Below are 25361 nucleotides of genomic sequence, written 5' to 3' on the forward strand. Positions count from 1 at the left end.
AGTGACAGACAAACAAACCAGCAAACAACTCTCCTTGGTGATTGCAAATCCACTGATCCATGCAGTGGATAGAGGAAGTCTAAAGGGAGCTACTGAGTTGGTCCAAAGGGAGCTACAATGGTCCAGACATCCCTTGTTTTTTGAAAGTTTACTTCATGACACTTGGCTTTTACAAAAGATCTACAGTAGTACCTAGCTTTGAAAACCAAAGAAGTCCGAAAAGGATTTTTGCTTTTATGAAAAATGGTTGAAAAGCTAAGATAGGCTGAGTGCTTGTTTTGTAGCTAGCCTTAGAGAGGCAGCTCACACTGGGAGCAGCGAGGGGCTCCTCCGAGCTTCTTCACCAGATGCCCTCAGCATCTCAGCATCAAGCCACTAGTTCTGAATTATGTCTGCGAGCACGTGTGCTTTGTCTCGACTTACTTTGTACATCCATTAGCAAGATATGTCCTAAGGTTTCAGAACAGCCTAGGAGAGGTTATTTTTGGGGTCTGGGTCTGGAAATCCTAAAAAAAAATGCCATATGCGTTAACGGTAATTGCTTCTTCATTTTATGCCATTTTGGTTTATCAAAGTTTTCATAGGAAAGCTCCATATTTCTGGATAGTGGGGCAAACCTATGACACAGATATTGCAGAAAAGTCTCTGGAAGCTGGGAGAGAGGGAAAGAATAACATGGCTTCTCCCTGTCTTCCTACTTTTTATTCTACTCCCAGTACTTTTCTTGGGCCAATCCTGTATGTTGATTTATATATTAATATAAATGTTTAGGAGTTGAAAAGTACTCAGGAAACCTGACCAATGCTGAAAGCCAACCTAAGGAATTTAGACACAAGAATGTTTCTTTTTCCTCATGAGCAGCCTTTTATCATAATATATTTGGGTAATTTCCATTATTCTCAATTTAAGATACAAGCACATTCTTCAAATTTGTCAATAAGTGAGGATGAATCAGCTTGTATTACATGGATCATATTCATGAGAGGCTTTGAGATATCCTAACATGTTAACATCACGTCAGCTCAACTCATCACACACTGATTTTCAAGTTAAAATATATCATTTCTATTATGATAATTACATATATCTCCCTTGTATGTGTTGCTTGCTACTTCCCTAAAGTGATCAAAATCCTTACTCTGTTCTTTTCTCATTCCAACCTACAATCTCTGGGAGAATGGAATTGTATATTATTGCCCTTATTTTTTACATTAAGGAAAAAACTAAAATGAAGGGAATTTAAATCTGGTCATGGTGATTTAGTCACTTGCTGATATAATCCATATGGTATTTTTTTTCCTGATTCAGTGCACCTTTTAAAATAAATTATTTTTCTACATAGGTTATATAGAAAAAGTATTATTTATGACTGCTTATTAGTTTTATATGTATTATAATTATGTGCATTTCTTGCATATTGCTCACAATTACTTATATATAGAATTTCACTCCATTAATAAAAATTCTAAGTGAATAAAGCATGAATCAGCAATGTAAATGATCTTCTGTTTTATTATTGGCTTAAAGAACAAACCTGGGACTCAAAAAGAAAATATATTTCCCTTAGATACTATAACATACTGCTGCTCATGAGTCTGTGCCCCCACTATGGAGATATTAAGTAACAAAACGTAATGAAATAATACTCATTTAAACCTACCAAACTGGAAATATCATATGTTTAAAATTATTTCCTATGCATTTCTTTTAAAAACGAGGATGTTAGACAATATAATAATATTCACTTACACATTTTTTAGTAAACATTCATGGAATATCAGTATATGTCAGTCACTAAGCTGGCAAGTCCACATAAAAAAATTAGATGAATAATGGTTCCTGCCTTTAAAGAGGTGAAAATCTGGTAATAAAATCTGGCAAAACTGCCCCATAAAGACAACGATAAAATACTATGTGCACACGCACACACTCATACACACTTGCAAAGGAAATTGTGATGAAATATATAAGTCTACTTAGAGAAGAACGTGGAGGGATGCATTTGGGAAAGACTTTATAGAAGAGGATGCACTTTAAGAGTTGAAAAGGTGATCACCTGGAGAATGTATAGGAGAAGCGTAGTTCAGGCAGGAAGAATGTGTGGGGCACCGAAGCAGGGAACAGAAGGGGGTGCTCAGGATAGCCGAAGTACATGGAATGGGCAGTGATGAACGATGAGGACAGCAGGGGTCTCAGCAGAGGGCATCTTGGGGGCAACTTCCTGAAAAGAGGTATTGATTATTATGCTATAGCTTTACATTTGGAGTAGTTCTTATGCACTAGTCTGTAAAAGTTGTTTATTCTCTGGAATAGTGAGCGTATATAATAAGACCTGGTGAGTAATTAGTTCTCAGCCCACAGTCCTGACCAAATGTCTAAGGCAGTACTATTTCAAGCCTATTCAGAAAGCTGTGCAGCGTGTACGAAACCTGAATGCAATTGCTGGAGGGAAAAGGCCATGTATCCTCCCTGTAACAGCTAGGGGTTCAGATGCATTCAATTTAATTTCATGTAAGTGTATTTGAGTCACTACTGTGTGTTAATACAGCTAAGGGCTATGTAGAACACAATGTGGAAAAGATACAAGTACTACCCTCAAGGCTCCTGACCCCAGGTCAGTTTGGATGGTATACTCATACGCTTGACCCCCACGGCCAGTGATATTACAGCTGGAAAGTAGTGGAGCAAGGGATCTTTTGTACTTTTTCTTTTCTCTGTTGTGTTTATGAAGGGAACAATGTTTATGAGGCAGGGGTTTCCCCAAGTTATAGTGAATCAGGGGCAATGGCATATGGAGATATTCTCTACCGTTAGTTGTATTCTCTTGCAATTACAAGCCTTTGGTTTTCTAGCCATGGCACGTGGCCTTGTAAGAATGAGAAAAAGACGAGAATTCTGTACATGATATAACCAGACACATCAGTTAATCATCACTATATAATAAACTAACCAGCACTTAGTCGTTTAAAACAATAGCCTCCCCCCCTTTTTTGGCTTACAGTTCTCAGTCAGGTGGCTGGTTAGCTGATCTCCATTGGACCCATTTGTGTTCTTCAGTTAGATGTGGGGGGGGGTTGGCCCCTAACTAACTTAAGGTGGTCTTCCTCAGCTTTACGCCAGTCGGTATATTTTTGTCCAAGGTGAGAGAAATGACTGTATTATATGTCTCTCATCCTTCAATGGGCTACCCTAATCATAGTGTTCAAAGATGGAGAGGAGATCTCTGAGGCCCAGTATTACCTACTTTGCACTCTATTGGCTAAAGTCACGTGGCCAGCTCAGATTTAAAAAGTGGGGAGATAGATAAAGTCTCGTCGCCAATGCCAAGGCCCTACAGAAAAGGTGGAGAAGTTTGTCTGTTTTTGCAAGATGCCACATCGGAGGATTGAGAAAATTTTTAAATAGCAATGTGGATTTCCATATTTTTTATCAGGTATGTTTTATGGTACCTGAAATAGTTTAAAGTGTAACAAGTAGGGGCATTGGCCACCTAAGGATAGATTAGCTAACAGCACGCTTGAAATATAGGTATAGTGTGGCAAAACTGATCAAGGAAAAAAATAAAAGTATTACTTTCACAAGACAATAACATGACTGGAGAATCTTCACCAAAATCCAGAAGTAATCATTTGAAACCAAACTATTTTTTAGACTCCCCTTTGTTCTTCAGACTTACGATCTTGTAACATCGAACATCCTATGGCTGATCTATAAATTTTTAAAGAAGAGTTTTCCCTTCTAATGTTCCTCACTGAAATTCCAACAATATTGTCAACTGCCTTCTTAATGATTACTTGCCATGTCTTTTCTACATGTTTCTGTCCAATTTTGCCATTAAGAGACACCATGGCATGGATCTGAGGAGGTAGCATGAATGTCGCCTGTGTCGTCAGGATACTGACTTTGGTCTGAAAATAAAAGCCTGCGTTCACAACCAGATTCTTCCTCCAATGTGTGAGATTGAAAGGACAGGCTGGTAACACTTGGATTTTTGCTAAGAGCTACTCATTTCAATCCCTCCACCCTTCAGGTTGGCGGAAATGTTGTAATTGGACACTGAGTCTGGAAGGAGCCCTGCGGGTGGCGGCAGTTCAGTTATGGGAGCGCAAGTCAGGGATGATGATTTTGAACATATGCTAGAGTCAGTTGTGGTGGGAAAAAGGCAAGGCTTCTCTTGCCCCTGTTGATCCTTCTGAGGTGGAAAGAACGAGATTTATTGCAAGTCCCAAAGCCTTAAAAACAAGCCAGCAAGCTCCATGTGTTCTTTTCCTGATTGAAAGCATGGACATGTATTGTGTATATAACTTGGCCTAAGTAAAATAACTCAGCTGACCCATATTTACATTTGACCGCTGGTGTCCTAAATACAATCAGGATGGGTCTGGTGGCCAATCTTGGCACACAGAGCAATGTTTGTGTTTTTCTTTCCTTGGTGTTCCAGACGTTAGCTTTCCTTCTGATTGGCATGAGTGTCTGCAGCTGTTCCTGCTTATCGGACATTAGTGACTCTCCATCTTGTGCCGCTCAGTGATGGCAGTTCTCTGTTTCATTCATTCATTCATGAAACAGTACTGGAAATCTACACACCGAGATTTTTTTCAAAACTTTCAAGATATGAATATTTTCTTAATTTTTTATGGCAAATAGATATAGAAACTAATTAAATTTGTTCCTCTTGCAATTCTCACACTTTGCATTTGAGACAGCAGAGTTCAGTGAAAATAGCCCTAGGTGAGATTCCTACAACCAGCACGACGAACACATTGACCCATGAACTGTGGACAAAATGCAACATCAATTCTAACTCCCTCAGATTGTAAGCTTCTCTACCCTTGTTCCCACTCACCCCTAGATAGCACAACACTTGACAATCTCTACAAGTCAAAAACAGTCTCATGACAGTATATAGAATGTCCATTGAAAAATTCTGAATTTGACCTATCACCAAATCTTCTCCTCTTCTCCTCCCAAAATTGGTTCAGGCTGGAAGCCTACAGTTGTCACTCTGCCCTCCGCTTGTCCTGGTCAAGATCTTCTCTCACTCACTAGTTGCAGTGAATGAAGAGATATAGATGGTTCTTACTTGGACTGGTGCCATGACAGGTTGACTCTCCTCTCTGGGCTTGAGGGAAGAAAAAACTCTGCAGTGTCCCTTCTGGGCTCCAATTTCCTGAGGACTCCTTTCCCCTGAAGAATGAACCTCTCTTCTGGGTGATGGCAGCTCAGCTACTGGGCATTCCATAGTGATCTCTCTCTTTCTGAAGTCTCCTTGCCCCTTGAGGTGGCACTGTTGGACAGGACCCTAAAGTCCCATGTTGGCTCTTTCACTTTCAATGGTCCACACTGGTCCATAATAAATGGTAGTAAATTCTGTGCAAACTCAGAGAGTTAAGCAATCCCAACACAGCGTTCTTCGGACTCTGCCATCAGATATGGAGGTGGCATACCAAATTGTTCTCTCAAAGGTCTCTTCTCTAGTCTTGGCCTTAGAAATTAGCATCCCCCAAAGTTTTCTTCAAAGTTTGGGGGCTCGCAGCAAAGGAGAGCTTTCTCCAAAGAAATTCTTTTTCCTTACCAATGTTTTCCCTTTTTCACTGCCTCTGATATCTTTATATATCCTTGTCTGCCAGAGGGGTGCAAGAGTCACTTTTCCTGTACCATTTCCTTAAAAATAAGCATATGGGGACAGGGATGACTGCCTACACTCCCTGCTATCTGATACTTTTCCTTATGGTACCTCAGTTGAAACCCGAGGCAAGCATAGTCCCTACTAACTTCCTATTACACTCACTATATAACTTTGCAACAATTTAATTTTCCTGGATCTGTATTTCCTCTTTCATAAAATGAGATGGTTGAAGCTCAATCTCTAGGGTCCTTTTCAGCTTTCGAATTTGGTGGTTTTGTAGTTAAGTTTCTGTAGACTGTAACACAATGGAAAACACATTGAAACAGTTGTCAAGAAATACAACCCCAGCTGTAATCCTATTAACAAGTGAACAACCTTAAGCAAGTCTCTTAATTTTTGTGGGACTTGGTTTTCTAATACGTAAAGGTGGACTTTAAACTGGATGACATGTAAGTGAATCTCTCAGAGCTTATCTTATTGTTTCTGGAGATTTTCCCAATCACAAATCCTAATTTTGCCACATCCACAATATAAGATTTTAAATAGGAAAAATATTGCAGTTAACATAAAAGTTAGCTGAGAAACCTTCTGGTTAGTAAAAGCATAATTTAAAAATGCAGGATTTAAGGTCAATATTATTTATTATTTTAGAAGGCTGCTAGTGTTCTTTGCTTCTTCTCCAGGTGTGTGAGCACAAATATATCACCAGATATTTTCAAACTTCATTAATAATAATAATAATAATAAGTGGTGCCTGGGTGGCTCAGTCAGTTAAGTATCTGGCTTTGGCTCAGGTCATGATCCCGTGGTTCATGAGTTCGAGCCCCATGTCAGGCTCTGTGCTGACAGCTCAGAGCCTGGAGTCTGCTTTGGATTCTGTGTCTCCCTCCCTCACTCACGCGTGTGCTCTGTCTCAAAAATAAATAAACATAAAAAAAATTAAAATAATAATAAGAAGAAAAAGAAGGTTTACTTAATAGGGCTGAATAGAAGATCATTTGACATAAATTTGAAAGTGATTTTTAAAGGGAAATAGGAAAAAAATGTTATGTTTAAATACATTCAATAATGTAGAAATAAAACATTTATTTTCTTCTTTATTCAGAATGTAGATGAGAGAGAAACCTAGTGATTTTCACCAGGATCTGCAAGCCCATAATACACCTGGAAGCAGGAGAGGCATGAAAACTGTGGACCAGAGGGTGAAGTAAATCCTGCATGTGGTGAAGGATACATTCCAAGACCTTTGTGAATCTGCTAATGAGAAATGTTTGTCCAGGCTCTTGGTTTTCTCTCAAATCACACTTTAGTCAAGCCACATGTTTCCGGAGAGTATCCTCTTGTGAGTGGTTGGAGCATTTGCTAGAACATTCCAGTCATACTTTATATTGTTTCCACGACAATAGGGTATGCTTGTTCATGTCACTGGTCTAAGTCTTCACTAAAATAGACATTTCACTCTAACTAATGGACCTATCTGGATGAGAATCATCACCCTTGATGATGACTCCTTGACATTTGTTTCACTTTCAACCTCAACACTAATGCTTTCTTTTTAGGGGTAATATGAAAGGAAAAAAAATTCTTTTCTTGTTAGTTTTTCTTTGAGAATCTCTCTAAAAGAATTATTAGGGAAGCTTAATTAGGTGGGACACTTTCATTCTTTGGCATGTGACTTAAATTCATATCTCTGCAAAATGACAAATAACATCTAATACATCTTAAAATCTTTGAAACTCTGATCATTGAATTCTCAAAGGCCATGATCTATTACCATAACCAACAACCTTACTACTAATGCATTTTTCTATTAATTCAATTTCCCTTTTCCTGACCAGACTATTTCACACCTCTGTCTTCCAAACTCCAACACCCCTGCTTTCTCCCTTTAGTGATAATCTCACTTTTTAATTAACTGAGAAAATGGAAATGAATAGACAGGAATTCCTCCATGCTCTTAACACCAATTACTCACTGACCTTGTGACTTCTCTCCTGAAATCATCCCTTCTGCCTGCATCATCTCTCCTGTTCTCTATTGGATCATGTCCATTAGCAGAAAAATAGGCTGAATTAGCTCCCATCTGAGAAATGTCTCATTTGCCCATATTTTCTTTTTCCATACTGCCTCTTTTGTCTATTCCTCTTTTATTCTAAACCTGTTGCCTATATCTAGTATATTTTCTCCTCTCCCACACTGCCCTGAACCCACCTTAGATAGACTGAAATCCCTACCATGCCATAAGTCTGTCCTGGTTAACAATGGGTGCCATATTGCAAGATCAAATAAATGCTTTTTACATGCTCACATTTCCCAAATGATTCATTCTTAGACAAATAGTATTTTCACAGTTTATTGTTAAGTTGCTTCTCCAAAGGTCTTGTCTCTTGGCTTCTGGGAAATCATCCTCTCCTGGCTTATTTCCTGGCACATTTGCTATTCTTTTTTAGTTTTGTTTGCTGACTCTTTTCCCCCAACATAAATATTATAGTGGCCAAGAGCTTTATCCTATTTTCTTTTTCTTCTCTATTTTCACATGTCTCACCCACTACCTTGACTTTAAATAAAATGCAAATGGAGATATAAATTCATCTTAGTTTCCTGTCTCTACCCTGAGGTCCAGAGTTATAAATCTAACTGCTACTTAATGCTTATAATTAAAAACATAAAACAGGCAACACAAATTTAACAGCAAAAACAAGAGTTATTTTTTCAACCCACAACCATTTCTTCCTAGTCTCCCCATTTCAGTAAATGGCACCCCTACCTGTGCAGTTACTTAGAACAAAATCCAAGGAATCATCCATGACTCTTCTTCCCTCATATTCTACATCTTGTTCACCAGCAAGTCGTCTTCATTCTGAGAATATAATTTGCTCATTTCTCTTCATCTGGATTATGCCACTTTAGTTCAGGCTTCTCCTTCTCCTACTTACATTGCAGCAATAACTTCCTAACTGACATCCCTGTTTCTACCCTTATCCACAGTCATTTTCCATTTAGTATATGTATGATGGCATAACTCTTCTTAAGACCCTCTAAATCCTGACATTGCTTGTAAAATAAAACCTGGGGGTGCCTGGGTGACTCAATCAGTTAAGTGACCAACTTCAGCTCAGGTCATGATCTCACAGTTCATGGGATCCAGCCCTGCATCAGGCTCTGTGCTGACAACTCAGAGTCCGGAGCCTGCTTCCGATTCTGTGTCTCCCTCTCTTTCTGCCCCTCCCCTGTTCTCTCTCTCTCTGTCTCTCTCTCAAAAATAAAAAATAAACATTAATTTTTTTAAATAAAGCCTGTGCAAAATAAACAAAATCAAAGCTTTTCACATGGAAAAACAGCATTTTTTCTAAAGACCAGAGATTAGAAATATGTATAATTGTATGTTTATATGGATAAGCATACATATACACACAGAGCCAAGTGATTGAATAATTGAAATAAGTAACTCAATACAACAAGTAAAGAAATCAGTTTTTATTTTTTGCAATAAGTTAATATTTTTTAATTTAAAGCCAGCTGAGAGATTTAAAAAGGAAGAATAAAAAGTTTCTGTAAAATATTAGGATAAATGATATTTCTGAGAGGTTATGTGTTTGGAACTAATTTCTTCAGATTATGTGCCCAGACTTCTTGAAAGGGCCATTTCTTAATACACTCACCTGCCTCCCACCAGAGGGGCTTGGATAAAAAAATGTATATATATTAGAAGAAATTATCTGTACTCAATGAAGTTTCTTATATCAATCATCAGTCCCTTTTTGCTAGACCCCTAATCAATAGTCTTTCATATTGTCCAATAAGTGAATGGAAGGAGTCCAAGGAGTGAAACTTTACATTATAAATCTTACAAAGGAAACTAAAATCCTTGTTTATTTACTTATACTGTGTATGGCCCCTATAAATTGATGTCAAATTTATCAAAGCAGTCAAGCTTTCAAGAAATCATAAATAGTGTGAAAATCATGATCCAGAATCTTTTTTTTTCTTCATAGACATTTCTTCTTAGACAGCTCCTGGTGAGTTGGGCCCCTTGTAATCTTCCAGAGTGTATAAATAATGCCACATTATTCAGGGTTAGAAAATTCTATTTTCTCAGGCATTTCTATTTGAAAACAAGATAGCATGCTAGTGTTTACTTACTGACAATCAAATGCCCCCAATGCTGGAAAGTATTTTTGCACTACACCTTGTATTGGGCTTTGGGCCAAAAATCTCCTGCATTAAATGTCACCGCTGGCCTCGATAAAGGGGATATGATTTTACCTTACACTTTAATTAGTAAGAAAGTCGTTGCAAAACTGCTTGCTTTCCCTCTTATGTTGGATAAATCAAACAAAACTCACCACATCTCTATACAGATAAAACATACCATCTAAACTTTTGCCATTGACTACTGAAGTAATGAGAAAAAATTCCTTCTTGGCTAGCCTTCCCCATCTCAGATTCCTTACCCTCATGGGGAATGGGGCCAACCCACCATGAAGCAAACCCACTCTTGCTCTCCTGCTACACCAATTGCTGGTATAGAGACATGGAAGGAGCACTGTAGGAAAGCAATCAAGACATCAGAGTGAATTAATTTTCTGCCATCAGAATAAAGCTTTATAACTCACAGATATGAGGAATTGACAAGAAAACCTACAGTCAAATCAGTTTCTACTCATCCAAGAGTCTCCTTCTCCCTGGAAATGATATAAACTTCAAACCCAATCACAACCTAGTTAATTTCCTGTTGCCCAAAGAAATGTCTGTTTGCAACATATCATTTTAATGGCTTTAACATAAACATTCACCTCACCATCATAAATTCACCCATTCAGATTGGAAAGATAAACTCTGTAACAATGGTGAAATAATTTGAAAGGATATTTTTATACTGTAGGAGGAAGCTCTGTGTGTCAAAGTCATATGGGAGTAGGGTGAGTGTGTGTGTGTGTGTGTGTGTGTGTGTGTGTCTGTGTGTCTGTGTGTTTCCATGTGTGTATGTGACAGAGAGAGAGAGAGAGAGAGAGAGAGAAGGGAATGGAAAGGAAAAGAAAACAAGTGAAGCTCCTAGGAAATCAAAGAGTTTTGCAGAGTATAAAGATTTCCCAGATATCCAAGTGAAATCATGAATACATAAATTTCAAATGAATACCTCAGTAGGCAACTCTGAGCCCTCCAAGGCTGACATGTTAGCCCCACACCATCCTTCTTCTGTTACTCTATTATTCATTTCAACAGCAAAGATTTTCAGAATAGAATGGGAGCAAACATCTTGGCTAAGAAAATCTTTTCCCAGTCAGTTCATGTGCTGGCTTATATAACCTATTGCCTAAGAAGACTATGCATTTTGGCTTGTCTTACTTGATGATCAGCTAGTGACTATGATTTTACCATCTCTTCCTTGTGACTAAGAAAAATATTACCAAAATCAATGGCACAATAGTTGCATAAAATATGTAGTTCTGAGATGCAATAAAGGTTATGTATTGAAATGCCCACAATTATGATTAGAGTCCAAAAAGTACGTGTGAATATAAGGTTTAAAGCAGGAACCCTACTACTATAATTATACATGACAGTATAAACACCTAATGGTCTGGGAACATTGATTATTGTCATTTTATACTTTCTATGGAGCCTAGTAAATTTCCCACTTGGGATTAAATGTAAAGAGAATAGATTGTAGTCCTTGCTTCTGTTTATCATGAAGTAAATTATATAGATAGATGAAATATATTGCAGTGTAGCTTCTTTCTAGTTCAAGTAACTCCATCTGTACCATGGTGTAGAAGCTGCACTTTGTCTAAATTTCTTATTCTGAGACGGCCAAAATAATAAGCAGTTCACATCTATATTTGATGCTTTCTGGTCTAAAATGCAAATATAATCATCTAAAAGATAGCTTTGCAGGGACATAGGAATGCAAGAACTCAGTGAGCAGGTGGCAAAGCTGTTCACTGAGTTATCATGGCAGTTTGCACATATTACAAGAATCTTCCAAATGAACAGAAACAACCTGCTCCGTTCACTGAAGTACTTCAGGACTACACATTCAATTTTCAATAGTGCAGATTTCAAAAGAAACCCTTGCTGCAGAGATCAAAGACACAAGAACTAGTCAGGATGAATTAAAAAATGATATAGCTGAGATGCAAAATAAACTAGATACAGTGACAGCAAGGATTGAAGAAGCAAAGGAGAGAATAGGTGAAATGGAAGATAAAATTATGGAAAATAATGAAGCTGAAAAAAATGAAAGAAATGAAATTAACTGGATCATGTGGGGAGACTTAGAGAACTAAGTGATTTCATAAATAAAACAATATTAATATCATAGGAGTCCCAGAAGAAGAGCAAGAAAAAGTGGCAGAAGGTTTGTTTGAAGAAATTATAACTGAGAACTTACCTAATTTGGGGAAGGAAATAGACATCCATGGCCAAGAGGCACAGAGAACTAGCTTCAAAATCAACAAAAACAGGTCAACACCACAACATATCATAGTGAAACTGGCAAAATACAAAGAAAGAGAATTCTGAAAGCAGCTAGGGACAAAAAGTCCTTAACCTAGAAGGGTAGACACATAAGGTTAGTAGCAGACCTGTCCACTGAAACTTGGCAGGCCAAAAGGGAGTGGCAGGAAATATTCAATGAGCTGAATGGGGAAAATATGCAGCCAAGATCCTTTTATCCAGCAAGGCTTTCATTCAGAATAGAAGGAGAGATAAAGACTTTCTCAAACAAAAACTAAAGGAATTCATGACCACTAAACTCCTGTAAGAAACTCTAAGGGGAACTCTCTGAGTGGAGAAAGATAGAAAAGGAAGACCAAAGCAACAAAGACTATAAAGGACCAGAGAATATCACCAGAAACACCAACTCTACAGATAACATAGTGGCCCTAAATTCATATCTTTCACTAATCATTCTGAATGTAATTGGACTACATGCTCTAAGCAAAAGACATAGGGCATCAGAATGGATTTTTAGAAATCAAGATCCATCTATATGCTGCCTACAAGAGACTCATTTAGCCACCAGTAGATTGAAAGTGAGGGGATGGAGAACAATCTATCATGCTAATGCAGGTCAAAAGAATGCCTGAATTGTTGGTGGGAATGCAAGCTGGTGCAGCCACTCTGGAAAACAGTATGGAGGTGCCTCAAAAAAACTGAAAATAGAACTACCCTACGACCCAACAATTGCACTATTAGGCATTTATCCACGGGATACAGGTGTGATGATTCGAAGGGACACATGCACCCCCATGTTTATAGCAGCACTCTCAACAATAGGCAAAGTATGGAAAGGGGAAAAATGTCCATTGATGGATGAATGGATAAAGAAGATGTGGTATATATATACAATGGAGTATTACACGGCAATCAAAAAGAATGAAATCTTGCCATTTTCAACTATGTGGATGGAACTGGAGGGTATTATGCTAAGTGAAATTAGTCAGAGAAAGACAAATATCATATGACTTCACTCATATGAGGACTTTAAGAGAGAAAACAGTGAACATAAAGGAAGGGAAACAAAAATAATATAAAAAAGGGAGGGGGACAAAGCATAAGAGACTCATAAATATGGAGAACAAACTGAGGGTTGCTGGAGGGGTTGTGGGAGGGGGGATGGGCTAAATGGGTAAGGGGCACTAAGGAGTCTACTCCTGAAATCATTGTTGCACTATATGCTAACTAATTTGGATGTAAATTTTAAAAAATAAAAGATAAAATTTTAAAAAAACAAAAGAATGCCTGAATAGCCATCAGATAAACTTGATTCTAAAAGGAAGACTGTAACAAGAGATGAAGAGCATTGTATCATAAGTAAGGGGTCTTTCCATCAAGAAGATCTAACAGTTGTAAATATTTATGCCCCCTGACTTGAAGCACACAAACATATACTTCAATTAATCGCAAACATATAGAAACTCATTGATAATAATACCATGATAGTAGGAGACTTTAATACCCCACTTACAACAATGGACAGATCATCTAAGCAGAAAATTAACAAGGAAACAATGGCTTTGAATGACACACTGGACCAGATGGACTTAACAGATATATTCAGAAAATTTCATCTTAAAACAGCAGAATACACATTCTTCTCCAATGCACAAGGAACATTCTCCAGAATAGATCATATACTGGGTAACAAATCAGTCCTCAACAGGTATAAAAAGATGAAGATCATACCATGTGTATTTTCAGATCACAACACTATTAAATTTGAAATCAACCACAAGAAAAAATTTGGAAAGCCTTCAATGCATGGAGGTTAAAGAACACCTTAGTAAAGAATGAATGGGTTAACCAGGAAGTTAAAGGAGAAATTAAAAATTACATGGAAGCAAATGAAAATGAAAACATGACAGTCCAAACCCTTTGGGATACAGCAAAGGCAGTCCTAAGAGGAAATTACATTGGAATTCACACCTGTCTCAAAGAACAAGAAAGGTCCCCAATACACCTAACTTTACACCGAAAGGGGCTAGAAAAGGAGCAGCAAAAAAAGCCCAAAGTCAGTAGAAGAAGGGAAATAATGAAGATTAGATCAGAAATAAATGAAATAGAAACAAACAACCAACAAAAACAGTAGAACAGATTGATGAAACTAAAAGCTGTTTTGTTGAAAGAATAAAAAAAATACATTGCTAGCCAGACTTTTCAAAAAGAAAGGAGAGAGGATCTAAATAAATAAAATCACAAATGAAAGAAAGAGATCAAAACCACCACAGAAATACAAACAATTATAAGATACTACTATAAAAATTAGACTGTGCAATCTGGAAGAAATGGATAAATTGCTAGAAACTCACACACTACAAAAACTCAGACAGGAAGAAATAGAAATTTTGAATAGACCCATAACCAGCAAATGCATTGAATCAGTTATCAAAAATCTCCCCAAGAAATGAGTCCTGGGCCATATGGTTTCCCAGGGGAATTCTATCAGCCATTTAAAGAAGAGTTAATACCTAGTCTTCTCAAACAGTTCCAAAAAATAGAAATGGAAGGAAATCTTCCAAACTCATTCTATGAAGCTAGCATTATTTTGATTCCAAAACCAGACAAAGACCCCAGTAAAAAGAAGAATTACAGACAAATATCACTGATGAAACTGGAGGTAAAAATTCGCAACCAGATACTAGTAAATCTAATTCAGCAATACATTAAAAGAATTATTCACCATGATCAAGTGGGATTTATTCTTGGGCTGCAGGGCTGGTTCAATATTCACAAATCAATCAATGTGATATACCATATTAAAAAACGAAAAGAGGGGCGCCTGGGTGGCGCAGTCGGTTAAGCGTCCGACTTCAGCCAGGTCACGATCTCGCGGTCCGTGAGTTCGAGTCCTGCGTCAGGCTCTGGGCTGATGGCTCGGAGCCTGGAGCTGTTTCCGATTCTGTGTCTCCCTCTCTCTCTGCCCCTCCCCCGTTCATGCTCTGTCTCTCTCTGTCCCAAAAATAAATAAAAACGTGGAAAAAAAATTTTTTAAAAAAAGAAAAAAAAAAGAAAAGATAAGAACCATATAATCCTTTCAATAAATGCAGAAAAAAGATTTGGCAAAATACAGCATCCTTTCTTGATAAAAAAAAAAAACCCTCAAGAAAGAAGGGATAGAAGGAATAAACCTCAGCATCATAAAAGCCATATATGAAAGGCCTACAACTAACATCATCCTCAATGGGGAAAAACTGAGACCTTTCCCCCTAGGGTCAGAAACACGACAAGGATGTCCACTCTCACCACTGTTGTTCAACATAGTACTTGAAATCCTCAGCAATCAGGAAAAAAAAGAAAGGAAAGTTATCCAAATTAGCAAAGAATAAGTGAAACTTTCATTCTTTGCAGATGACATGATACTCTACATGAAACACGTGACAGTCTCCACCAAAAAACTGTTAGACCCAACATATAAATTCAGCAAAGACACAGGATATAAAATCAATGCACAGAAATCAGTTGAATCTCTATAAACCAATAATGAAGCAGCAGAAAGAGAAATCAAGGAAGGCATCAATCCCATTTACAATTGCACCAAAAACCATAAGATACCTGGGAATAAATCTGACTTTTACAGAGGTAAAAGGTCTGTATGCTGAAAACTATAGAAAGCTTATTAAAGAAAATGAAGAAGACCTAAAGAAATGGAAAAACATTCCATGCTTATGGATCAGAAGAACAAATATCGTTAAAATGCCTATACTACCCAAAGCAATCTACACATTCAATGCAATCCCTGTCGAAATAACACCAGCATTCTTCACAGAACTAGAACAAACAATCTTAAAATTTGTATGGAACTGGGAAAGCCCCCAAATACCCACTGTGATGTTGAAAAAGAAAACCAAAGCTGGAGGCGTCACAATTCCAGATGTCAAGCTGCATTACAAAGTAACCATCAAGACAGTATGGTACTGGCACAAAAACAGACCTATAGGTCAATGGAAAAGAAAAGAGAACCCACAAATGGACCCACAAAGATATGGCCAACTAATCTTCAACAAAACAGGAAATAATATCCAATGGAAAAGACAGTCCCTTCAGAAAATGGTGCTCAGAGAACTGGACAGTGACCTGCAGAGGAATGAACCTGGACCACTTTCTTACTCCATACACAAAAATAAACTCAAAATGGATGAAAGACCTAAACGTAAAACAGGAAACCAACAAAATCCTAGGGAGAAAATAGGCAACAACATCTTTGACCTCAGCTGCAACAACTTCTTAGTAGACATGTCTCTGGGAGCAAGGGAAACAAAACCAAAAATGAACCATTGAGACCTCATCAAGATATAAAGCTTCTGCATGGCAAAGGAAACAATCAACAAAACCAAAAGGCACCCAGTGTAATGGAAGAAGATATTTGCAAATGACATATCATATACAGCATTAGTATCCAAAATCTACAAAGAACTTTTCAAACTCAACACCCAAAAAACAAATAATCCAGTGAAGAAATGGGCAGAAGACATGTACAGACACTTTTCTAAGGAAGACAGATAGCTGACAGACATATGAAAAGACGCTCAACATGACTCATCATCAGAGAAATACAAATCAAAACCACAATGAGATATCAGCTCACACCTGTCAGAATGGTTAAAATCAACAATGCAGGAAACAACAAATGTTGTCAAGGATATAGAGAAAGAGGAACCCTTTTGCAGTGCTGGTGGGAATGCAAACTGTTGCAGCCACTCTGGAAACGGTATGGAGGTTCCTCAAAAAATTTAAAATAGAGCTACCCTATGACCTAGCAATTGCACTACTAAGTATTTGTCCAAAGGATACAAAAATGCTGATTCGAAGGGGGTGCATGCACCCCAATGTTTATAGCAGTGCTATCAACAACAGCCAAATTATGGAAAGATCCCAAATGTCCATAGACTAACAAATGGACAAAGAAGAAGGGGTAAATGGATGCAATGGAATATTACTTGGTGATCAAAAAGAAGGAAATCTTGCCATTTGTAACAATGTGGATTGAACTAGCACTTATGCTAAGTGAAATAAGCAGTCAGAGAAAGACAAACACCATATGATTTCACTCATATGTGGAATTTAAGAAACCAAACAGATAAACATAGGGGAAAAGAAGGAAAAATAAGATAAAAATAGAGAAACCCATAAAAGACTCTCTTAAATACAGTGAACAAACTGTGGGTTGCTGGAAGGGAGTTGGTTGGGGGGATGGGCTAAATGGGTGGTACCTACCCATTTAGGCACAAGAGGGCACTTGTTGGGATGAGCACCGAGTGTTACGTGTAAGTGATGAACCCCTGCATTCTACTCCTGAAACCCATACTACACTATGTTAACTTACTTGAGTTCAAATAAGTAAATTAAAAGAAAAACAGTGCAGATTTCAGAGGTTATAAAAAATATATTGGCAAATATTAGTTTGATAAATCCAAACCATCTCTTTATTCAGGTTACTTTTCTGTACAGTATTCGGCTACAGTATAAGCCTTCTCTAAATGTGGATTGATTGTACCCCTGAGAAAAACTATTTTAACAAATTAAGTTTATTTTGGGTTAATTCCATCCCAGTCGTTCCTTACAACAGAAATGCACTCCAGACATATACTTTACAATTTTGCTTGATGTTTGTTGGATCAGCAGTAGTAAAATACAATCTGGGAAGAAGGAAAAAAAACACAACTTTTTCCCAGAATCATGCTGACATTCCATCAGTTTTATAGAAACACAGACACACTGGTATGTAAGCTCCAGTTTGGCAAAGTTGAGTGAACTCAAAGATGGATGAATCCTGTCCCCAACCACACCTTAAAAGTTGTCACTAAACAAAAAACAGATGTGTTGATTTTAGCTCTTTTCAAAACATTTATAAATTCCTTATAAAGTTTTGTTTCAGGATCCTAACGAAAACAGTAATGTTTTAGTTAAATCCTGGATATTTTTATTATTTACCTAATGTTAACAAGGCTATAGATAGGAAGTACATATGAATTATAAGAAGAGAGATGTGAGTATATATGAGAATAGAACGTAAAAGGAAGTTACAAGTCTTAAAATCAGGTCACTCTTAATTTTTTTCAAGTCATAAAACTTTTCCAGCTACATGCTTTTCCCCCATCTTTTGCTCAACAGTGTTAAAAAGTGTGGGAAAACAGCTGCCCTGTGTGGTTTTAAAGGCGAGAGAATTACTGGTATCTCACAAACTCTGAAGAGACATGTAGTAATGTGTAGTCAGCATTTGGGTTGATTAATTCTCTCTTAGGTGGATTTTGTCCCCTTTAAAAGCAAGCTGGAGAAGAAACTTGAGGCAAATAGTATGTTTCATCAGGCTGTTACATACACATTAACCCATCCATGTACAAAGAATGACCATCATGTTAGGAAACACAGCATTTGCTTTCCTTTCAAAAGAAGTTCACGGCTACCCAAAGCAATGAGACTGTAAAATAAACCATATTTATTAATTGCCTCATGTAATTGTTGTTTCATTTAAATTTTAGAAACAGTATCATGAAAAACAAATCAAAACTTGAGAACACTTTACAAAGAGTACCAAAAACCACCCCATCATAGAATTCTCAAAATCCACTTACTTGGTCCATAGTGGGGTGGCATTTATACACATTCAGTTTTTCATCCTGTGTGTCTGCACTTTTCGGGGCAGCTGTGGATGGAGGGTGTGGGAAATACACTTTGATTTATCTTGTTACCCATTTCCCCGGGTTATGAGGCCACAGATTTTGATGCAAAGAATCCCACCCTGGTGATTTAATGGCAGTGAAGCAATTTTTCAAGGATAATTTTAAATGTGTGTGGTGTTTGTCTTATGTCCTTACTTTAGAATCTTACTTTCTCATTAGATGTGAGTCCACACTATTCTGCATCTATCTTAAAGGATTCTGATACAATTTTTGTGGCTTACATTGACTATCCTACCTACAGAAATTATTTCTGACAAAGTGCTTAACGTTAAGACTTGGAAAATAAAGAGTCTTTAAACAAAAGTTTTAAGTTAAAGAAGCCCGTGTTTGGGGTTGTAACAGAATGTTTTAATGGTTGTAACTCCTTTGTCAGTTTCTTGGATATCAGCATTCCCTGTGGTTTTCAGGAATCACATCATATTTAAAGGAAAATCAGCCAGACTCTCTGTTTCAGGAGATGCAGGGATCCCAGTTTCTCTCCCACTACACAGGATGGGTGCGGTGAGAGCAGTTTCTCATCTTTTTTCAGTTCTTCCTCTGCCGAATTCTCCATTTGCCCTCCTGGGTGCATAGTTCTTTGCCTACCAATGGGATTCAAGTGGCACATCACAGTCCCTTTGTTTTCCAAAGTCCATCAACCTAAGGCCAGGTGAATAGGGATCTTATACAAGGTTTGGGACAAAACAGAGTTATGTCCCTGGTGAAGGACAGGAACTACCTTAAAATTTAATATTAGACATCCTTTATTTAAATTCCCAACTGTTCTCACCTCTAAAGAGTGTGTTTATATACTGCTTCTACTTGATTTCTAGAATTTCATTTTCCTTTCCCCTGCTCCTCATGTGCTCCTCCAACTTGAAAATTTCTCCTGATTTCTTATAGAAGGCAGCTTTTTGCTGTCTCTGTGTGTCATTCTTGGCTACCCAGCCATTTTCTGGAGCCTAACAGGCTAGAGAAATGGGGGGAGAGAAAACAGTACTTCCCTAATCAAAATAGTCTGTTTCCGGATGTTCAGCTAAACCCAGGGAAGTCTCTTCTAAGTAATTCAAATGTCTACAGGGGCCGAACAGGAGGCAAACAAGGGCACAGATGAGTGGCCCACAGAGAACTGGAGCTTATACACCCCACCTCGAGGAGTCAGTGGTCTGGATCATCAGCTCCAGCTACTTGCTGCCCTCGGAATTTGAACCCCCTTTGCAGGTGTTTACCATTTTTCAGGAAAAGGCCAAAATTTCAGATTTGTGAAATCTCCCAGTTTTTAAATATTGGAAGTTAACATTTTAAGTGTACAGAGCAAATGTAATTATGTTTACAGTTTATATCTAGCCTGCGGGGTACTGTTTCAGAGGGCAAAGCTGTTCACCGTTATCGTAAACTATGTACACATGTTAGCTGAACTTTTCTAGCAAACAGAGAGGATCTACTCTAATTATCACTTTAATTATACATGACAGAAAAATAGCTAACTAGTTTCAAGACCTCTCCTAAATAGAAAATTTTACCCTCCCAGTAACACTATTTATAAACCTCTCTTTCTAATCTTCCAAAAGGAAGAAAACCAGTTTGAAGTAGAATTATGAGGGAGAAATACATTTAATTTGTTTCTCCCTAAAAATCCCCTGTTCTTCTGGGTTCGTTTTCATAAATATCTAAATTGAGTAATTCAAGTCTGTATCCCACATGCTAAGGGACATTTCAGAATTCCAAGACATTTCATAATTCTTCATGATTCCCCTGGGGAATTGCAGCCCTTGTCTCCATCACCTCTTACTATGAATTACAACAGCTCACAGGTGCTGTCCTGGTTTTGGTCACTATAACCCACACAAGGCTCTCTCCTTCATTCTCAAAGGAAGGCCATTGCATGTACACGTATAGTTAAATGGGAGAGGGGCGCCTGAGTGGCTCAGTCGGTTAAGCGTTTCAGGTCAGGTCATGTTCTCATTTTTCCTGAGATGGATCCCCACATCAGGCTCTGTGCTGACGGTGCAGAGCCTGTTTGGGATTCTCTCTCTCTCCCTCTCTGTCTGCCCCTCCCCCATTCATGCATCCATTCTCTCTCTCTCTCTCTCTCTCTCAAAATAAACATTTTGAAAGAGATTAAATGTGAGAGAGCTCTGTATACTCAAAATAGGGAAAAGAGTCTAAAAAAATGTTGGACATTATTTTCCTTAGGTTCTTCCTAGATTCTGGCCTTTATCATGCGTTGGAAGGAAATTACTTTGGCTTGTTTTGTTTCTCTCCAGTTCACTACTTCTGACATTAGCATTTAAAACATTCCTTTTTTTTTTTTACATGTGACAATCTTCTCTGTGAAAAAAAACCATAGTAAATAGAATCCACAATAATTTAAGGAAGATGTTTTGCTCTGAGAATACTTCAATAATTTTGTTTCCCATGGCAAACATAGTTCCCATAAAAACTCACAGCAAGGCTAAACTAATACAATGTTTTAAACAACTGGATTTTTTTTTTGTCACGAGTCAAATGAACCAGACTTTCAAATCTCACCAACATGCACCTGTAGATTAAAGAAAAACATTGATGCCATTGTTTATTATTTCTAAATAATTAAATCCTGAGGTATTGTGGCTTTGAGTGAACATGAAACGGTGGTTTCTTTGGATTGTTAACAGGATCATGATGCTGTATTTGGGAACGTTTTGCAAGCGAGAGAAATGAAAGGTTTCTTGTATAGAAACAGATGAGAATGGTATAATTTAAATATTAAATTATCAGTATTAATACATTTGGCATTGAGAATCACTGTGGCATCTCGAATTCATCTTAGATGTCAACAGATCATGAACACCGCATCACCAATGACTTTCCTGGAATGTTTTCAAGATTGATCGTATGCATTTCTGTCCTTAGCACATCACAGATGGAAAGAATATATGGAATGCAATTCCCTTTTCCAGATTTCAGAGGCAACTGGTCCTTAGGGTTTCTGAAGCTTCCTCACACAGAGAATCACCGTACAGCTCAATGCTGTGACTGCTCCAAAAGGGGTTTTGGCCTGGACCTCCATGGAGGTAAGAGAGCCCTTTACAGAGTGTGCTCAAGAAAAAGAGAAAGAAAACAAATTTTTTCAGCTGCTACATTCCCATACACTTCAAAAATCCCCATTAAAGAAAATGTTTTTCCAAACTGCTGTCCATAAGTGCAGGTTTATATTTGCGATGATAACCTTTCTTACTGTTGGCTCTACTGAAGTTTTGTGAGTGAACACAGGATAAGAAATGAATGATCCCAACAATTTACTTTCCTATACATTTCAGAAAAGCAACTTTTTTCTTCTATATAAAATGTAATCATTTGAATCTGGAATTAAACACAAAAAAGCAGAACTGCACAGTATGGTATGAGAACACAAGGCTGTGCCCCCTGCCCCAAACACCCTCCTTTTATCTGAATTGCCACTTTCATTAGGGTGCTTCCTAAAATTCCACCATATTTGCATAAGGAACACTTATCTCCACTTGATGAGTATTTAATAGTTACTGCTTAGTAACTATTAAAAACTATTATAAAGCCTCAGTTTAAGGCTTACTTGAACATTGCTTTCAACATGTATATAGATAAGAATTAGCAGAAAAACAACCAGAATGGTTTAATCAATCAAAAGTATTACATAAGTAAGACTTTTCAAAATAACTTAATAGTCTGCTTTAATCAAAGTATCAATACCAGGAAAAATTCTTTTTGTGTTTGTTGTTTGTTGAGCAGACCGCGCTGGAAAATTGGATTAAATTTTGGGAAACATGAATAAATGTTCGGCATATGTAATGATTTTCAAAAATTATGTTCCATTTTATGTTCAGCATAAACAAGTTTCTTGCTAAATACATCTTTCTATAAATCTTATCAACCATTGTTTATCATTTATTCTAGATGATTTGAAACTAGAGTGCCCAAAGGTCTAGATATTCTGGAATATCTAGATCTACCACACGAACCACCTGAAGGTCCACCACATCAACTGGCCATTTTTGAACTACAAAAATGGCCAAACATCAGCAATTTCATATCATTCAACCCAGAGTAAGGGAGAGTGGTTAATAAATGCAATAAAACAAAGTTATTTTTACTATTTTTGAATTTTAAAGATTAGCACATTACAAGCTGGCAAAAATTCTGGTTATTTCAGGGTGAGCAGAATCTATAAGTTTTAACTAAATACACTTCTACTTAATAAAACTGAATGGGGCGCCTGGGTGGCGCAGTCGGTTAAGCGTCCGACTTCAGCCAGGTCACGATCTCGCGGTCCGTGAGTTCGAGCCCCGCGTCGGGCTCTGGGCTGATGGCTCGGAGCCTGGAGCCTGTTCCTGATTCTGTGTCTCCCTCTCTCTCTGCCCCTCCCCTGCTCATGCTCTGTCTCTCTCTGTCCCAAAAATAAATAAACATTGAAAAAAAAATTAAAAAAAAACTGAAAAATAATTATTTAATAAATACAGTTTGATAAATATAAAAACTTTACATAACAGTTCCAAAATTTGCTGTAATGCTAGTTGAAACAACTCTGACATTCAAAAATAGAACTTTATTTTCCTCTTACTAAATTCATTATAATTCTCAAATGCTTATTTCTTTTTTTAATTTTTAATATGAAATTTATTGTCATATTAGTTTCCATACAACACCCAGTGCTCATCCCAACAGGTGCCCTCAATACCCCTCACCCACCTCCCATCAACCCTCCCACCCCCCATCAACCCTCAGTTCTCAGTTTTTAAGAGTCTCTTATGCTTTGGCTCCCTCCCTCTCTAACCCTTTTTTTTTCCCCTACCCTCCCCCATGGTCTTCTGTCAAGTTTCTCAGGATCCACATAGGAGTGAAAACATATGGTATCTGTCTTTCTCTGTATGACTTATTTCACTTAGCATAACACTCTCCAGTTCCATCCACGTTGCTACAAAAGGCCATATTTCATTCTTTCTCATTGCCACATAGTATTCCATTGTGTATATAAACCACAATTTCTTTAATCATTCATCAGTTGATGGACGTTTAGGCTCTTTCCATAATTTGGCTATCAAATGCTTATTTCTTTCAACAGGAGGAACCACTCTAGATAATAAACATGTTCACTTCCTGTTCATATAAAAGTCTCTTTTTTGATAGCCAACCAAATCCAGAGTTCTCTCCCTCTCTGTTCTCCTTTTCTGGGGAGTAATCTAAGTTTCAGGGTCCTATTAGCATGACTTTGAGGAAGGAGAGTTCACTTTGGAGATTCTTATTGTAGGGGACATAAAAGTTTCCCCCGATCCTCTTAGAGTCCCTGGCTGGGTCTGAAAATTAAACTAAGATTAACAGGAGAAAAGTGCACAACTTTCATTGCATTTTTACATGGACACAAGAGCCTTTGCAAGAGAATGAAGACCCAAAGAATTGGCTACTGCAGGCAGTTTTTATACCTTTGAGACAAAGAAACAATAAATTTGAATAAACAAATGGGTTTGGGCAAGGGGTAGTAAATGGTGAAGAAATAACTAGGAAGAGAAGGGTTAGTTTGACAAGGTTTATTTGTTGGCACCAAATTCCTCAAAGGCTCTTGTGATAAGAATCTTTGCTCCTTCTTATTCAGAGAGAGTACCTTTCACATGGAATTTTTAGAATTTGTTTCAGATCAGAAGGGTGAGGGGGTGAAAGGTCAGAGTGGCCTGCTTCTACCGTTTTTTAAAATTCCTCTAACGATATTTAATAAGCCAAGCCATGGTCTTGGGTAGTGTCCTGAATCCCATCGTTATCTTCAGGTATCCATTAGTGAGTAATTCCTCCATTCTTTTCCCAGCTGGGGAAAGGCAAAATAACAGGTGGAGAATACTTAGCAGTCTTATCTGATTGTTTCATCTCTCTCCTCAGCTCCCACACTGTCCCTTCAGAAGCCAGCTAGGCCTTTGTCCCATTGACTCTGCTAGGAAGTCCTTCATCCCTTACAGTGACAATTCTTTGACAAGCGAACCATCTTCAGGTCTTTTTTTTTCCATCACTTATTTGGCTCTACCATGAATATATTTCCATATTTTTTCTATATTTAAAATTTAAATGGTGAATGGGGACAGGGGATAGCTCTCTGAACATTTTCTAGGTAGACACACACTGCCAACATTTTTTTTTTTCTATTGCAACGATTCCATGTTAGCACAGGAATTCCACAATGATAAAAACTTCTCATAGTCCCAAACACAAATATCACATCTATCCACAGATTCTCACATCTAGAAGTTTCTATCCTCCCCACTGGGAGGGTAGCTGAAATAGAGATTGACGAGGAAGAGAACACCACAGTAGTGGTTAAATTTTGTTTCCCTTTCTCAATCTTCCCTAAACTTCTCCCCTGAGCCCAGAAATCATTCTTGCCTTTTTTTTTTTTAATGGGGAAGTAAGTATATGATGCGTATGGTGAATACATTCTTCATTCAATACTCTTCATTCTTTTGTTTATGCTATAAGTAGGGGATCTGAGGCTTCCAAATTTTGCTTTTGATACTTACAACCCACTTGAAAAAATGTTTAAGTTCGAAAACTCAATATGGACACTTTGT

At 37.6% G+C, this 25361-nt stretch overlaps 1 long non-coding RNA gene across 1 annotated transcript in view; it reads right to left on the reverse strand.

Moving 5' to 3' along the window:
• Nucleotides 1-1997: 1997 nt before the first annotated feature.
• The window catches only part of LOC122491333, a 129433-nt gene continuing 106069 nt past the window's right edge, over nt 1998-25361 (reverse strand). Inside the window, exon 3 of the long non-coding RNA XR_006299336.1 lies at nt 1998-2221. This is a non-coding gene — a long non-coding RNA (uncharacterized LOC122491333). The remainder of the gene's footprint in view (nt 2222-25361) is intronic.

This window comes from Prionailurus bengalensis, chromosome C2 (assembly GCF_016509475.1).
Source record: "Prionailurus bengalensis isolate Pbe53 chromosome C2, Fcat_Pben_1.1_paternal_pri, whole genome shotgun sequence".
NCBI classification, from domain to species: Eukaryota; Metazoa; Chordata; class Mammalia; order Carnivora; family Felidae; genus Prionailurus; species Prionailurus bengalensis.